This window comes from Sapajus apella, unplaced genomic scaffold (assembly GCF_009761245.1).
Source record: "Sapajus apella isolate SASKATOON/1434 unplaced genomic scaffold, GSC_monkey_1.0 scaffold9, whole genome shotgun sequence".
NCBI lineage: Eukaryota > Metazoa > Chordata > Mammalia > Primates > Cebidae > Sapajus > Sapajus apella.
The window spans coordinates 25,710,665-25,729,380 of record NW_022436949.1 but is presented as its reverse complement, the minus strand read 5'-3'; the positions used below and the strand labels follow the sequence as shown (position 1 = coordinate 25,729,380).

The 18,716-nt window shown below is 35.5% G+C and overlaps 1 pseudogene; it reads right to left on the bottom strand.

The window, feature by feature from the left end:
- Positions 1-1,105: 1,105 nt before the first annotated feature.
- LOC116551137 overlaps positions 1,106-18,716 on the bottom strand; it is a 30,170-nt pseudogene continuing 12,559 nt past the window's right edge.

Below are 18,716 nucleotides of genomic sequence, written 5' to 3'. Positions count from 1 at the left end.
CTCCTGACCTCAAGTGATCCACCTATCTTGGCGTCCCAAAGTATAGGGATTACAGGTGTGAGTCACCACCCCTGGCGTAATTTAAATGTTTTCTTGTCTCTAGTCTCAGCCCCCTTCAGCTCATTTTCTATACTGTTAACAAAGTAATCTTTCCAATACCCCAAATTGGACCATATCTTAGCAGCGACTAACACCCTCTAGTATCTTCCCACTCATTTTAAAATCCATGCATCTTAGCATAGCACACAAATATCTTCAGGATGAGACTTTATCCCACATCTCCAGTTTCATATGCTGGTCTACCCTTTCCTACTCCCCCACTTCCAAACTTTGTGAACTACTGTTTTATATCTCTTAGTTTGCCTACAGTGCATGATCTTTCAAAATTTAACTTGTTAACTGCTTCCAAGAAATGTTTCCTTGCACTCCCAGGTAAAGTTCCCACCTCTGTACTTCCTCTCCATCATACAAGCCTCTGTTGTCACATCATTCTTTTGTTATAACTATTGGTTTGCACATCTGTCTCTTCTTGTTTCAACTGTATTGTTGAATTCTCTAGTAAATTCTCAAAATGTATGGTGACTCTGTTGATTGCTCGATGTAAATAATCATATTATTTGTAAGTAAATAGATATTTTTCTCTTCCCCTTAATCCTATTTCTTTTCCTTTTAATATGACATTTCTCCACCTCTTTCTATCCTAAAATAGTCGTGTTTTTCTACTAATTGATGCCAAATTGCTCTAGGCTTTTGCTTTATAACTTTGACTGAGTTAATGAATTCCTTTTTATTCTTATTTGCTAAGAGCCTTACAAAATTAATATGTGTATAATTTTGTGTGTCTGTTAAGAAATATCTCTTTATTAAACAAAGACATAAACTAAAAGTTTCCAACTTCCTATATATGTTGAAAGCTTTAAATAAAGATTCTTGGATATGAACTATGGCCTACACAGCTCAAAATGAATTCAGTGACATAATATTATGCTAAAGTTGTACTTATTTTGAATGTCTAGAATTTTTTGTTAATGGTTATAAAAATACCATCAACCTAGACATTTTTATTTTGCTAAGATAGAACAGAATTACAAATAGAATTATTAACAGTCCACACATTCTAAACATTTAAACATCAATGGTTTCTGGAAGATGCTGTTATCCTTCATAGTTTGGAGAAAGCTCAGATGGCTTCCATGAAAGCCAAATTTTCTTCCACCCACAATATTGTCTTTTCAGGAGTCTTGCTGGATGTTTTCTTTGTTTGCCTCTCCATATTGCTACTGAATTTGATGGTTTTCATTTTCTAGTTGAACAGTAGTCCCATAGTCTGTTCAGTCTTGTAATTCTTACGGATCAGGGTTATCCAATTTGATTCAATTTCTCTTGATTTAGTTTCAGCCGTGAGTTGCATGTTCTTTTGCTGCCAGTTTAAACCTTGAACATGTTTTCTTAACTTCCGAATCTCTTCTTTCTGTGTGTGTTCAATCACATGAAGTAGATTTTCATCATATACCTTCCAGGCATTACATTCATGCTGTGACATTAGTTTCAGATTCTCAATTCAAATTGCTTGATGCTCTAGCTGGGCCATATAATTGTTTACACATTCTTGCCATGCAGCAGAGTCATTTTTTTGACTGGAGGAAGGGGCTGGAAGCTCAGATCGTTTCATATGGAGCAATTCAATTGGCTGTCGAGGCACCAGTCTTTCAAATCCATTTTTCATGCTGTCTTCAAAAGCAGAATAATCCAAGGTTCTTCGGTAGCTCAGGTAGTTCTTAGTAGTTTGCTGTCTGTGAGTGTCCTGTCCACAAGCACTGTACACCAGGGGCTTCATAACCTTGATCAGAGTACAGCAGCACATCCACTATAACCTCTCTGGCCACCAAACCCATGACCACTATTCTGGAGACCTTAGGTTTCTATGCATTGTTTTGATACACTATTAATACAGATAGCTAATTCTGTATTTTTGATATTCACATGTACGATAACGAGCTAAATAGGCCTTTGATTTTCTTCAAGTGCTCTTGCTTGGTTTTGAGATAATATTTATTGCCTTATAAATCATATAGCCTTATATATGATATATGTACATAAGTTTCTCTCTTGTCGCCTGACTGGAGTGTAGTGGCACGATCTTCACTCACTGCAGCGTCCGCCTCCTAGGTTCAAGTGATTTTCCTGCTTCAGCCTCCTGAGTAGCTGGGGTTACATGTACCTGCCGCCACACCTGGCTAATTTTTTGTGTGTTTTTAGTAGAGATGGGGTTGTCACCATGTTGGCCAGGCTGGCCTTGAACTCCTGACCTCATTCACCTGCCTTGGTCTCTCCAAGTGCTATGAGTTGTGATTACAGGTGTGAGCCACTACACCTGCCACACACACACACACACACACACACACATTTATTTATATATACATCAAATATATATATACACACGTGTGTGTGTGTATATATATGATGATGTTTCTTTTTACCTCTTCAAGTTTGTTATATTGCTTTTTTGCCAACTTCTTGTGAACACTGCGTTGGTTTTTTTCTCTTTACCTTGTCCAATCAATGTATTTATATCTACATATTACTCTAAATATTATGCTTACAAAATTTCAACAGTGAATATTTATATTGTCATCAACTTGTAAGTAGTAATTTCTCTTATTTTATTTTTAATAATAGCTAAATTTATTAGTATTTTAATTTCTAAATATACAAGATGTTTTAGTTATATGTCTGTTTATTTCTAATTTTATTACATTATGATCAGAGAACATAGTTTATATAGTATTCAATTTCTAAGAATTTTTTGACACTTCCTTATGGCTAGTACATAGCCAATATTTATAAATATTTTTCTGTCCTTAAAAGGAATATATAATTTTTGTTTCTTAGATTAACAATTCTATATGTCATATGTATTTTGAGCTAATAATTGTATTTTTTAGATCTGTATTATAGCTTTTTGATATGCTTGATCTATGGATCTTGGAAAGAGATATATTGATTTTTCTCATTACAATAGTTGATTTATATATTTTTTTCTCTGCAGTTCTTTTTAAAAATTCATCATTATTTAACTTTTATTTTCTGTTTGGGGTACATATGAAGGTTTGTTACTAGGTAAACTTGTGTCACAGGAGCTTGTTGTACAGATTATTTCATTACACAGATATTAAGCCTGGTACCCAATAGTTATCTTTTCTGCTCCTCTCCCTCCTCCCTCAAACAGACCCTAGTGTGCCCTGCAGTTCCATTATTGCCGCTTTACACATGTAGAGACTCTTGTTCAATTCATATAAGCTCATCCTGGTTATCTTCTTGCTCTATTGCTGCTTATCAGTAAATACTGTCCCTCTGTTTGTATTAACATTTTATGTTTTAACTATACTTTGTGAGATATGATGATGGCTATATGAGCTTAATTTTAGTTAATATTTGTCTAGTACATTTTTTACAACCTTTTATTTTCAAGCTTTCTGTATCCTTTTGTTAATCAATACGTCTTTATAAACAAAATATTGGTGAACCTTCTTTATTTAAAAATCTAGGCCAAGAATTTCTGTCTTTTAATTAGTGACTTTAATTAACTTATATTAGTAAGTGGATTAAATAGTAATTAATTATTTTAATTGCTGTCACATATTGAGTTTTTTTGACATTTTACTTACTTTTTTTTAACTAATTATGCTTTCTTTTTTTCTTAATTCTCTCTTCTTGATTTCTGTTAGCTAAATGAAATCTTATTTTGTTGGTTTAAAATTAACGCATTTTCTTATGGTGCTTGCACTTATCCTAAGACTAATATTTATGTTAATTTATTCTATTATGTTCTTAAACATAAATGTCTCTTAAACATAAATATTTTTATAAATACAAGTTCTTTAGCAAGATCTCCTTCTTCTCTTATCATATTAGTATTATCTAGAATTTTAATTAAGGGTTGTTATTTTTTTTCTTTGTTTAATAGATTGATAAGCTTATTTTTTTTTAACTTCCTATATCTCTTGCAATATCCTTCTGGTTTTATCTGCTCATTTAAGTATATTTGCAAAAGTGTTTTCAAAATGCATCTAAATGAGGATTTCTCTGCTTGAAAATATGGTTCTAACATTTGAATGGGAGCTGGCTGCATATAATAGGTACAAAGCTTTTTCTTCAATATTTTGAAAATAATACTCCATTCTCTTTTGTATTCAGTGTTGCTGTGGAGAAATCTGTCACTCAGATCATTTTTCCTTAATAGGTGGTCAGCGATTTCTTTGGAAGTGTTGCATTTGATCTTATTTTTAATCAGATACACTTGACATAATGTGTTTAGCTATGGATCTTCCTCATCTGTACTTTTTAGTACTAAATGAGCACTTTTTAAAATTATACTTTAAGTTCTGGGGTACATGTGCAGCACTTGCAGGTTTGTTACACAGTTATACACGTGTCATGGTGGTTTTCTGCATCCATCACCCCGTAAATAAGCACTTTTAATCTCAGGTCTTTCTGTCACTACTGCTGGGAAATGTAATTGTTTTCTTCTATTTTTTCTTTCATGCTTAGACTGTTGCTATTCCATCAGCACTTTTATCTCTATCCTTGAGGTACCTTTTCTTTTTTTCTTTTCTTGCCCTGTACTTCTTATTCTTTTTTTTTTTTTTTTTTTTTTTTGAGACAGATTTTTATTATTGTTGCCCAGGCTAGAGTGCAATGGCTCGATCTCGGCTCACTGCAACCTCCGCCTCCTGGGTTCAAGCGATTCTCCTGCCCCAGCCTCCCAAGTAGCTGGGATTATAGGCGCCCACCACAACACCCAGCTAATTTTTTTGTATTTTTAGTAGAGATGGGGTTTCACCATGTTGGCCAGGCTGGTCTTGAACTCTTGTCCTCAGGTGATACATCTGCCTCAGCCTCCCAAAGTCCTGGGATTACAGGCTTGAGCCACTGCACCCGCCTTCATTCTGTCTTTTTATTCTTTTTCTATTCTACAAGAGTTTCTCAAGTAATTTATTCAACTCACCAATTTTCCTTGGCTATATCCATTTCATTATTTATTGCATCTATTAAGTCAACTATTTTTATTATGTTTTGTATAACTAATATTTGCATTAAGTTCTTTTCAATGAGTTTTTTTTTTTTCAGCTATGTATTACCCCTTTTATCTTTTTGGAAAACCTGTACTCATTTTAAATTCTTGATATGTTTTAGTAATTTAATCTTATGTAGTACGTGTTTCTCAGTTTTTTCTGTGTTCTATATTGGTTGCACTCTTCAGGGTATAGTCGACTTAGACATCATGCTCCCATGGTTATAGAAGCTACTTTGGTTATATGCTTTAGGGAAGGAGCTCATACCTTGGCCTCTGTTTGTGAATCCACAGGTGAGTTCAAAGAGCAGAGATGGAGGGCAGAACAGGATGGAGAGCCCTAGATATCACAGAAGTCCTGGTGCTGACCATCCTCTGCTGCTACTTCACCAAACAACTCAGTGGCAAGTAATATTTGCTTAAACACTGAGCAAAGCAGCCTGGAAGAAAAGACAAGCTTCTTAGGCTGTATCACATTGGCACCGAGGGTTCAAAAGGAAAGTGGTGAGGAAATGAATGCCACCAGGCAAGGCACACTTCTAACATTTTGGGACCCAGGGAAGGAGTAAAATGAAAGCCCACCTATTATTTGTCTAATTATTTAAAAGTTATAAATAAAGTAAATAAAACTGTTAAGAAAAATATATTCTATACCTCTGCATTGACAAATGCACCATCATAATATCCTGGAAGACTAGGTTCAAATTTAGAATTCTTGGTCTTCTTTTGGTTCCATGCCACAATGTGGCAGTGGAGCAAACCAATCCTGGGCCTCTTCTCACTCTAGCTTAAGGGAGTCTCATGCATGCCCACAGACACTGCAAGTTTGCATGCCCAAACTCTGACCACAGTCTCCATTAACTGCCACCCCATGGACTAGGGGTATAAGCACTGATGATGATGAACTGGTCTACCCTTGGAAAGATGGGACTGAAAAGAGCCCTGCACAGACCCTATCAGTGGGATGAGGATCATGACTACCTGGAATGTGGTCCAGCGGGGATGCATGAACTCTGGTAAGGACAAAGAACAGGCACCCCTCTTGCCTGGGAATACATGCAGTACTACTGAGGGTGGCTGATTTCCTAGCATCTGCTGTCTTCACTTCTCATCTTTTTAGAGATTTGGTGCTACCCTAATGTTATTAAATTACCTTGGGAGGGCTGGGCTCTCACCTGCAGATTTCTACCTATCAGTGGCAATAGGGCAAGCCACCATTTCCCCAATGCAATGGGGGAAGGAGGAGCAAATCTGCAGTCTTTCCCCATCCCATCCATCCAGTCTTCTGTCATTGTCCACTCTCCGCTCTCTCTCTGTACTATAAGTCTGACACCAGTTCGTGATAGCCTTCCTCCCCTTAGGGGTTTCTTGCAATTTCCATCTTAGTTTTCCAGATCCTTGCTAACTTCCTCCTCAATAATTTCTCCAAGGTATTTTTCAGGGAAAAATCCTGTAGCCAGTGCTGGCTCACCACCTTTACAGAAATCAAAAACTCATTTCTTTCTCCTCTTTTAGATTGTGAGCTAGTTGAAAGCAGGGATGGTGAATTATTCATTTCTGCATCTCAGCAAATACCATAATAACTGGATCTCAATAAAAGTTTGTGGAATTGTCAAAGCAGACTAGAGAGCTGTAATAATCAGGCCGAGGTCTGACCGGACCATGAAGAACTTTAACCAGTAGGGTTTCCTTTCATTGAAGTTTGAAGGAGTCAGTGAGACCAGAAATATTAGACCAGTGATACAAATGTTCTTATAGCCACGCAGTCCGTGTGGGATTCTTTATGTGACTAAGAACTGCTAACATAAGCATAAATTTAATGATGATCTGGATCCTTAAGATGTTGATTCTGAGAGCTGCCCCAAAAGGAAAGAGATTAGCAGAATATATTGCTTATATTGCTTGTAAAGTTGAGAACATGCTAATTAAATAGTACAAAAAAGAATAAAGTTCAATAGACAAAAAATGAGTACATGGAAAAATTAGTGAAATCCCCATAAGATCTGTTGATTGTAATGTATCAATGTAAATTTTCTGGATTTGATAATGTAGTATAGTTACATAAGATGTTAATATCTGGGAAAACTGAGTGATGGGAACAGGAGATCTCTTTGCTTCTGTGAGTTTGACTTTTAGATTCCACATATAAATGAGGTCATGTAATGTTTGCCTTTCTCTGCCTGACTTATTTCCCTTAGTATATGGTAGACCATTTTGTTTTATTCTTGTCTTTTTCTAGTTTCCTCTAGAAAGCAAAGTAAAATAAGACCTCCCCCTTTTTTTGAGTATCTGCTTGTTTCCTAGCAAGGCTGCTGCCCTTAGTTACTGAAATTCGTTTTTCAAGGGGAAGTCCCACTCTTAGAGGCAATTCTGAGGATAGCAGGTCTGGCCTTTTCAGTGCCTACACTGGGGCTTGAAGAAGAACTCTTCAAAATTACCCTTGAAATGTAAAATGTTAGCTTTGAGAGCTGTGCTGGAGAATTCTGTGGACTGGAGCTCTATATAAACGTCCAATCTTGTAGGGAATTGGCATCTGGAAAATCCTCACCATGCGTGTCTATGTTGAGATGATGCCTATATTAACAAGGTAGTGTGGCACATGGCTAGACGTGCCAAATGTTAAGTCTGGCTGTGTCTTTATCTTTGGATTTTAATTTGTTTCTTCTTTTTTTGAGTGCTGAGGTTTGCTTTTGTATTCTTTTGGGAGAGAAAAAAATAGTGCTTGTGGGAACTCTGTTGATTAACTAATGGTTTTAAAAATTTCATTGAATAGTTTTTACCATTGAAAAATAAGAAATTATTAGGAATCCAACAAAAATAAAATCTTTTAGAATTTCTGTACATTGTCAAAATGCATTTATGAGGATGGAAGGATTGAAGACAAGTGGCTTGGCTGCAATATGACAGGTGTATTCACAATGCTTTGTTTAGCCTCTTGTTTACTTTGTTATCTATTGATAAAATATTAATAAATATTGAGCACGATACCACCAAAAATCTTTAAAATGCAATTTCTCTAAGTATGTGAAAATCTATTTGCACCTTAGCCAATAAAAGACCTAGAGAAAAGGTTGCTTAGTTTGGGTTTCTGCAACTATTTATCTGAAAATTGACATCTGAAGAACAGAATTTACTCATACAAAATCTACCTTAGCACCTTGCCAAATTGCAATTTCTAATTAACTACCAAAGATGCTGTAGTTTTTCTTAATTATGGAAAGTTACAGGTTTGTTTTCTGGGTACTATTTGTATTTTATGATAGTTTAGTTGATGAATGATTTGAAATTGCATTAACACTGTCATGAATCACACATCTCCTTCATTTCTATTTTCAATTCATGCTTATTTGTGATTTTGAGCTTGTTTATTATAAGCACCATGAAGCAAAACCATTTTCCATGTGAAGATACTTTAAACTGAGAAATTTTAATATTTTTGTCTGAAAACAATACATTTTTCTTTTTATTATTTGAAATTAGGTTACTTTTAAATAATTTTAGCAGAAGAGTTTATTTAATTTGATTCATCATTGAACTATATTGATAATCCAAAGTTACTGTATCACATACTTTGCAAATGGCTTGTATAGTAATTAATTTAAAGGCTTAATGCTTTATAAAAGTGAGCTTATTCTATAAAGTTGAAATTTGCTCAAAATAAATGCAAAAGCTTTTGACAAGATGACATATGAGAAGAGACAGAAAGATAAAACTAAAAGATGATATTCATGTGATACAAAAATCAGTTTATATTTTAAAATCATATTTGAAATGAAAAGAAATACATAATAAAAGATTGACTTTTATTTGGGGGGGGGAAGCCAAACAGTCATTTGAAATCATAAATGTCTTTTTGGCTCAGAAAGTGTATAATTTAGAAATGACTTAGTATTGAAAAAGGAGCCCCTTATGTGTTTAGCTTGCCCCTAGGTGGTGATAAAGACTTGCAAAGTAGAAAAGACAAGCCAAAAGGAAAAAAACAAAAACAAATACAGACAGGATATGAAGTTCTCAGAGATTCTGGTTTTGATTCTTAAGTATAAGTTGACTCCAGTTATGTGTTTCTTTTCGTACTTTTGTTAATATCAACAAGTGTAATGCTTTTTAAGAGTCTTGTGTCTGGTTGTTTTCCTCATTCCTTCTTCCTCCCCTCCTTTTCCGCACCAAGTCAGGCACAAATACAGCTTGGGACACTTATTTTCTCAAATATCATCTTTGACTTAGCAAACTGTAGTTTTGATAGAAATCTACAGTAATAATAATGATGATAAAATAACAAGGGTTATTCAGTTAGGCTATGTTAAAGCTTGTTTACTGTGAACTTACATGTTCAACTCCTTGCTGACAGGAATAAAAAGTAACCTGCTAAATAACTACACACCTTGATTATCACATCACAAATTAATGCCAATGTTTCATATGCATTTATTTAGTGTGAAGACACATCATTTGGCAAGAAATGATCTGAGAACTGAAGAAACTTATTTTCAACATATAGTCCCAAAAATTGAACACAATTTTCTTTTTAACAAACAAATGTTTCTAAGGGAAAACCACAGTATTGTTTTTTGTTTTGTTTTTAACTTCAGATGCATTTTCATTTTGTAATTTCGATATATCATGTTCATAAAGGTTTTTCTGTGTTGGTGATAAGCCTGATATATACATTGTGAGGTTATAAGTTTTAGGTGCTTAACTATTTCCCCATATGTTTAACATTCACTCTGGGTAAAGAGGCATACTGCTAAAAGTGCAATTCCTATTCAATCAGAAGGAAAAAAATCAACACTACTCACAAATATTCTATCAACATTCTGAAATTAGGAATACTTATTTGATGCCTGTTTTAAAAAGCAAACACAGACAACAAAAGATTGAATTGATATTTGGTATTCTGATATGGTAGTAATTATTGTATAATCTAAAATGAAGGTAATAGAAAAAGAGTAAAGAAGTCATAGCTTATGATTTTTGCATTATCTGCTTAAATCAAAAGTGGAAGCAGAACCATTATACACAGGCTGTATACTATACAACTCCAAGGAGCACCATTTCTATAGAATACAATGTAAATGGAACTCTGGATTTGGAAAAGATGGTTCCCTGAGCTGGAGGCTTTGAGAGAATGACCAGTAAGAGGTTTGCTTTCCAGGAAAGGTTGTAGAACTGTTCTCTATTGAACATAGATGTAAACTCGTTCTTGTTACATAGAGCAATTTCTTGAGATTAGGAGTTCTGTACAACAAGGAGACGAAATTGATCATTACCTCTACTACCTCCACAAACATTAATCAAGCATGTAGCGTGTGCCTGACAAGATGTTAACTAATTTAAATTTTAAATTTAACCCTCACAATAATCTTATGAGAAAATGGAGGTCTAGAAAGATAACTAACTTGCTCAAGGTAATACAGCTGGTAATGTTCTGCTCAAGCTCAGAAACTGGAGCTAACCCAGGTTTCTCTGTTATGAAGCAGGTGCTTGTACATGCTATGCTGTGATACTATGATGGCACATTAAACAATTCCCGCTGGCCCATGTTGAAGTTTGTACCATGGACTTCTTGGCCAACAAGTACTTGTATTGTTACTGCATCTGAAATTTGAGTACTTTTATGTGAGAATGTTATGAAGAAGATCAAACTGTAGAAATCTGCCAAATGCAAAAATACAAAATACAAATACAAAAAAGTCTTGTTCCTAGGTGCCAGAGTAAGATTTTTGCAACTTCTTAGTAGTACAATTTTGAGTATTTTTACTCCCTTCTTCCCTTTATTCACTCTTCTTAAATGCAAGCTATAGAAAAAGACTCTGATAGACTTCAGTAGAACAGGTATTTATCGAAAAGTTATTGGCTCTTATGAAATTGATATGAAAGGCGGATAATTGGGCTCAGAGACTGCTCAGAGAAGAGAGATTATTCAAGCAGAACCGTAGCCAAAATCAGATCCTGGAAACAATCACGGGCAGAACCCACAGCTAATACTAATTTTTATCAAGTAACATTTAGATGATAATGCCCAGGGCTGGAACCAGAATGAGGCGTGTGCAGCACTAGCCTTGTGCATATAACTTAAGAGGACTTCCAAAAACTAGTAATCAAGACAAATAATATTTTGATAAATATGTTAAAAAATCAAAATCAATGCAAAAACCCATTATGAGCAAAATATCAAAATTTTAAATAAAGATGAAATTAAGATAAAAGATAAGAAACAGTATGAGGCACAGAATTGAGGGGTGTATGTGTTTATTAGCAAGTTCAGTTCAAGGTAGGATGAGTTTGATGCATGTACAGGACTCCAAAAACTGGTAATACTTAATGACAGCTTGAAATGCCATTCTGGTGGCCATTATTTAAAAGCTGAAAAGTAATAGATGTTGGCATGGATATGGTGAAAGAAAGTGATTATACACTGCTAGTGGGAATTAAATTAGCACAATCTCTGTGGAAACCAGTATGAAGATTTCTCAAAGAACTAAAAGTAGATCTACCATTTGATCTGGCAATCCCACTATTGGGTATCTACCCAAAGGAATAGAAGTCAGTGTATCAAAAAGACACCTGCATGTGTATTTATGGCAGCACAATTTACAGTCGCAAAGATATGGAACCAAATTAAGTGCTGATCAACCAATGAATAGATTAAGAAAATGTGGTATATGTACACCATGGAATACTACTCAGCCATTAAAAAGAATGAAATAATGCTTTTTTTTTGTAGCAACTTGGATGGAGCTGGAGGCCCTTATGCTAAGCAAAGTAACTGAGGAATGGAGAAAACAAAGACTGTGTGTTCTAACTTATAAGTGCAAACTAATTTGTGGATATGTAGTGGTATACAGAGTAGTTATAAAGCGGTTGTCCCCCACCTTTTTGGCACCAAACTGGTTTTGTGGAAGACAATTTTTCCACAGACTGGGGTGGGAGGGATGGTTTCAGGATGACTCAAGTGCATTACATTTACTAGGCACTTTATTTCTATTATTACACTGTAACATATAATGAAATAATTATACAACTCACCATAATGTAGAATCAGTGAGATCTCTGAGCATGTTTTCCTGCAGCTAGACAGTCCTCATTTGGGGGTGATGAGAGATAGTGACAGGTCATCATGCATTAGGGTCTCATAAGGAGAGCGCAACCTAGATTCCTCACATGCACAGTTCGCAGTAGGATTTGTGCTCCTGTGAAATCGAAACCCCTGCTGACCTGACTGGAGGTGGAACTCAGGTGGTAATACTCGCTTGCCTGCCACTCACCTTCTGCTGTGCAGCCCGGTTCCTAATAGGCCATGGACTGGTACCTCCATAACTTAGGGGTTGGAGATCCCCAAATAAAGAACACTGGAGAAAAGGGAGGCGGGTGGTGGGAGGATGAGGAATAAAAACTACATATTGGGTACGGTGTACACTACTCAGGTGACAGGTGCACTACAATCCCAGAATTCACCACTGTACAATTCATCCATGTAGCCAAAAACCACTTACATCCTAAAAGCTATTGAAATAATAATAGGAAAAGAAATGCTATTCTAGAATTCAAGATATGCTAGAGCTAAAGATATAAATTTAAGAGTCTTTGTTGACAAAGACTCTTAGGTGTTGGATGCCAAAATAGGAAAAGAAAAGACCTACAAAAAAGCCAGAGAAGAGAATAGGGGACTGAGACTGAGAGGAAGCCCATGTTTAATGCTAGCTAGAGGAAGAGGAACCTATGGGAGAGTATGGGAAGTTAGCAAGGCAGCAGGATAACCCTGAAGGTCCTCCGAGAGACCACAAGAGACACTCACAGGATTAAGAGGGGCGGAAGCAATGAAGATCATCAGACAGGTTGTAGAGAAGCCGAGCAGTCCCAAGCACTGCACAACTTACTTAACATACATATGTATTTCAACCCTCACATAAACTCCATCAGGCAGGTATTATCCTTGTTTCCCGTATGAACAAATTGAGATATGAAGATTTTGAGAGAAAGAACTTGCTCAAAGTCACACAGTGGTAAGTGACAGAGGGATGTGGAATTCAGGTCTGTCTGAATAGAAAACTCATGTGGTCTGGTATTTCTTGCCAGACCCATAGTTTCCATCTCTTCTTGAAAACAGCTTTTCTGGCTTGCCAGAAAGTGCAGGTTCTGAGGCCCCGGCCCTGAAAACTCTGATTCTACAAGTCTCAGTAAATGTCTTTAAGACTGTGGTTAAGTCACAACTTCTCTTCAGTTCAACAACTTTATGTGTAAAATGAGAAGTTTAGAGCAGCTGATAATTAAATTCAATGCTTTGTGACTAATGTCCTGGAGAAAAGCAGATAGACAGTGATCTAATGAAATATATATGCATTTTTTTATTGAAAAAGGGACTTTATATTTTCAGTAACAGAAATTTCATATATTTTGTAGTATAGAAACTCTTTACACCAATAGTCAGAAAGGTAGTATTGCATTGAAATGACTGAGTGTATTATTCTCAAGCCCTGGGAATCTGCAAAACAAAACCTCTAGCAAATCATCTTAAGTACTTGAGTGTAAGATAATGCAATACATCCCATCTCCTTTATTATTTAATCATTTGAGTTATCGTTTGCTGCAAATCACCATTTTGCTCATAAAGGAGAGTATCTGGTTTATTAAAGAAGTAAATAGGAGCAAAAAAAAAAAGTCATCATTGGTCTTGAAATGATTTTAAAAACTCCCTGTTAAATGTAGCTCTTATTTAATGTAACATCTGGTTTTAATTATCTTAGTGTAGTTCAAAAAGTAGCCCATATGTAAGTCACTCTAATAACGTGCTGCTAGTTTTCTTGGGCACTGAGCATAGTGTCCTGCACTGAGTGGATGCTCAATATTATTGAATGCTTGTTGAATGATATTAATAAAGCAGAAAAAATTCAAAATAATATGGGTGTTATTTACATGCTATTTATAAGATGCTGAGGAAACTTGATTTCTGAAAATCATGAAAGTATCATTAGGGAAGAATACACACTTATATACAGAATCATAATGATATTTTACAACTTATGAAATAAATACAATATACTTTAAATGATTTGTATTTTATCTATAAATACTATAGATTCCTGTAAGGCATCAAATTTAAAAAGACAACTATGTATTGTGGTGTAAGATTAGAGGTTACTTATATCAATATGGACTGTGCACGCCAACAAAAAAAACTTCACAATAGAATTACAAATACAAACTACAAATATTGACTCTTCTGATGAAATTTATCATTACCTTTGGGATTGTTTTATCAAACCGTTAACACTTGCAGTCTCTATGTATCTTTTATGGAAGGGATACAAAACACTTTGCAAACATTGAATATCATTTTGGATATTAGTGACAAATGACACACTAGTAATTAATTCCTATGGCAGTATCCACCAGACCACTTTCAATCATGAGACCTTAAGGTTTCTTGCAGGCTTCTTATTTTACAGTGGAATAAAAATCACTAGCCTTGTATCACACTTTCCTCCAAAGACTAATAATGTCTGTAAGAAAAATTAATAAAGAGAGCTACTGAAAAATCCTCATCTGAAATGCATTTTCATTCATTTTTGTTATCCAGAGTTGAGTCTAAATATTAATTGTTGGCACAAATATTAAAATAACGGCACGCTAATTATAAGAACTACTATTATGTGAGACCTTATTGCTGTTACTCACTTTATGTGTATCTCATTTAATTCATACAACCACTTCAAGTAGGTTTTATTAATTCTCTTTTACAGAAAGCCAGAGGCTCTGCCCCAGCTAGTGGAGTTATTAAGTGGTAGAGTCAGAGTTTAAACCCAGATTTTTCTTACTCAGAGTCTGAACTCTTAATCACTAAGACCAATTTCATCTATAACTTCATAAAAATTAGTAGGATTCTGCCTCCTATAATTCTGGAGTGATGAGAAACACAGCTAGTTCTGCTGGCTTCCCTGAGGTATCAAACCATGCTCTAAGTAGTCCACATTGTCTTAAACTTGCCCAAGGATCATAAGATATTCTTCATATAAATTATGTTAAAACTTGAAAAATTCCAATCTATAAATTCTTTAATTCAACCAATGGCAGAAATGATGTTGTTGGAAAAGTTATATCTTATAAATAACTACTGAAAAGCTCTTGCAGAGGTTTTAAAAGAAATAAGGTACTCTTTCAGTTATGTCCTTTATGCTGAAAGGACTATTTTAAAAATAGCACTCCATTGTCTTCCAACTTGCATAATTTCTAATGAGAAGTATCCTGTAATTCTTGCTTTGTTGTTCTTTAGTATGTAACAAGACTTCTGTCTCTGACGACTTTTAAGATTTTCCCTTATCTTTGGTTTCCAGTAGTTTAGTATGATGTATTTAAGGGTTTTATAACACATATGGATTTGTTTTTATAATTGTTCGTCTTATTTCTGAGAAATTATGTGATCATTGGTTTGATGTGTTTAATTTTGGAAAATACTTAGCTATTACCGCTTCAAATACTTTTTCTGCCCCATTATTTTGCTTTTTTGTCTTCCACTTGTATGGTAGCTTTACCTTTCTCAAATGGTCTGCTACAAATGAGGCAGAACTCTTGCTCCACGTCTCCCTGGAGACCCTTACTTACATGGTACTTACTTATCTTTCCTTAGATTTCAGACTAACTGATTATCCTGCAACTTCTGCTGTCTGATCGAATTAAGAAAAATTATAATTTTGTAGATTTTATGGCTTTTTGTTGTTGTTGTTGTTAGGGTGGGAGAGATACTCTCCCATTTTTTTTACTTTCAGGTTAAAGTTAGAAGTGTCTTTGAGTTATTTTGAAAAGTTGATGGCAATTAAGATATTTCCCTTAAAGATGGCCTGGTGTCCACTATAGAAATTTTATCAAAATTTTTTGTTAGCTTTTGTGAAGAAAAAGGTTCACTTGATGTGTTATTCTGGCATATATTATAGTTCTTGACAGGCGTTTCTTCAGCATCATTATCAATTATATGTCACCAAACCTAAGAGTAAGTAGTCATTTTTTTCTAAATAAAATCCTAGATATCCTGCATTTGGGGTTGTCGTGGAAACATGATGACTACCTTCTACAATAGCTATATAATTTCTCCATAAAATATATTCAACATAGAAAATTAACAAAGGTGACAGCTTATGAACAGTTTGAATTCCACTGGCAGTATTTTATTCTTTAATACCTCCTGTCCAGGGACGAGCCCACCACTCATAAATAGCTGGAAGAAAATTGACTTTATTATAATTTATCATTAGTTGCTATGCAAAAGGGAACTGTATTTATGAAACACAATGTTTCTGAACAAAGCAAAGAGTAATCTTTTAGTAGGTTTAGAGGAAGTATGGAGTTTAGGGATTTGCTGACATTCAGGAGCACTGGAAAAAACCTATGTTTGATAAATTAGGGTGGGCTTAAAGCTGTTCTGTGGTTGTTTCTGACTTGGAATAGATGCAAAAAACAGTTAATCATGTGTTTCCTGTATTGAAGTTAGAAAATAAAAACTTTTTATTCTCATCTTATACTCTATTGAAGATAAAAATAGTTTAAGTTCATACGTAGCTAATTATTTGATCACATTTGCTCAGTTGAGAAGGAGGATTCTGAGATGAATGTTATATAGTAAGTTTGGGAGATGGTATAGTACATTAGTGTATCAATTAGGGTTCTTGGTTACAAGCAATGAAACAAACTTTATTTTAGGGGAAAAGGAGAGGAAACTGATTGGAAAGATTTTGAAGATAACAGAATCAAAGGGAAGTTAGAGGACTACATGTATAAGATGGCCAGAGATCAAGACAGTTTCAGAGGTGCCAAGAAGCAGTATTTGGGAAGCACAGGATATTGGAAAGCACAATCTGCTCAGGATGACACTCCTTCTACAGGCCACTGCCACTACTACTATAGAGAAGCCATTCATTCATTTTTTCCTTTTTTCTGAGATGGAGTCTTGCTCTGTCACCCAGGCTGGAGTACAGTGGTGCAATCTCTGCTTTACTGCAACCTCCGCCTCCCAGGTTCAAGCGATTCTCCTGTCTCAGGTGGTATTACAGGCACACACCACCACACCCAGCTAATTTTTATATTTTTAGTAGAGACAGGGTTTCACAGTGTTGGCCAGGCTGTTCTCAAACTCCTGACTTCAGGTGATCTGCCCACCTCAGCCTCCCAAAGTGCTGGGATTACAGGCGTGAGTCACTGTGCCTGGTCTCATTCATTTTTTTTTTCATGTAAACACTTGAAATGTTTATTGAGAAACTACTGCTTGCCAGATTTTGTTCCAGGTACTGGAAATACAGCTCTCAGTACCCTCTTGAAATTTACATTCTGAGGAGAGAGACAGACAATAAATAAACAAGTACATATATGTCAGATAATAATAAAAGTTCTGGGGAAAATATGTTTTATCCCCAATGTAAAGGAATTGTGTGTCAGGGGTTGGAGACATTGGGCTGCAACTTGATATGGGATACCTAGGACCGCTCCTACAGATTAGGTGAGATTTTAAAAATCAGGTACCTAAAGAAAAACAAGTAGAAAGCCATTTGGATATGTGGAAGTAGAGTATTTCAGACTGAGAAAAGAGCAAATGGAAAGGCCCTAAGGCTCAAATGTTTTCCGGGAAACACAAGGAGGCCAGTGTGGTTGAAACAGAATTAGGAAGGGAAAGAGGGAGAGCACATGAAGTCAGAGACCAACAAAAGTGGGGAGGGGGTTAAGTCATGCAGAAATCTGAAACCCATTATAAAGACCTTGGGATTTATTTTGAATGGAATAGGAAACTATTGCAAAGTTGCGAGCAGAGGATTAATACAATATCACTTCTATTTTAATAGCATCGAGATGTACATGAGGTAGGGGTTAAGCCAGGGCCCAGTCAGTAGCATATGGAGGCCATTGAGCAGTACCAGTGAGTTATGATGGGGCCTGAATCAGGGAAGAAGCCGTGGAGTGGTGAGACGTGGTTAGTCCCAGGGTATATTTTGAATGTAACTCTGAAAGAATTTGCTGACGAATTAAATGTAAAAGACAGAGAGGAGTCAGGGAATTTAAAGATAATTTCAAGATTTCTTCTTTTTTTCTTTTATTCCCAAATCACTATCTGCAAGTACCAAGTCTTTTGGCCTGAGCACCTGGAAGGCTGGAGCTGTATTTACTCTGCTTACTGAGATGGAAAAGACTGCTGGAGGAGCAGGCTTAGTGGTAGAAGTCAGAAGTTTGGATTTAGACATACTAACCTTTAGACATTTGCTATAGTCTGAATGTGTCCTCAGAAATTCATATATTGAAACTTAATCACCAATATAATAGTATTAAAAGGTGGAACATCTAGGAAATAATTATGTCACAAGGACAGAGCCTTTAGGGATGGGATTAGGGTCTTTATGAAAGGTCTTGAGGGAGGATTTGTGTTCTTCTGCTTTTCATTCTTCTGCCATTTGATACCTAGATAAATCCATCTATGATGAACCAGAAGTCAAACTTGCTGGTTCCTTGATCTTGAACTTGTCAGCCTCCAGAACTGTGAGAGAATAAATTTCTGTTCTTCATAAATTATCCAGTCTCAAATATTTTGCTATAGCAGCACCAATGCACCAAAACAACATTCATGTGAAGCCGTCAAGCAGGCAGATGTTTATATGGCCAGTAAAAT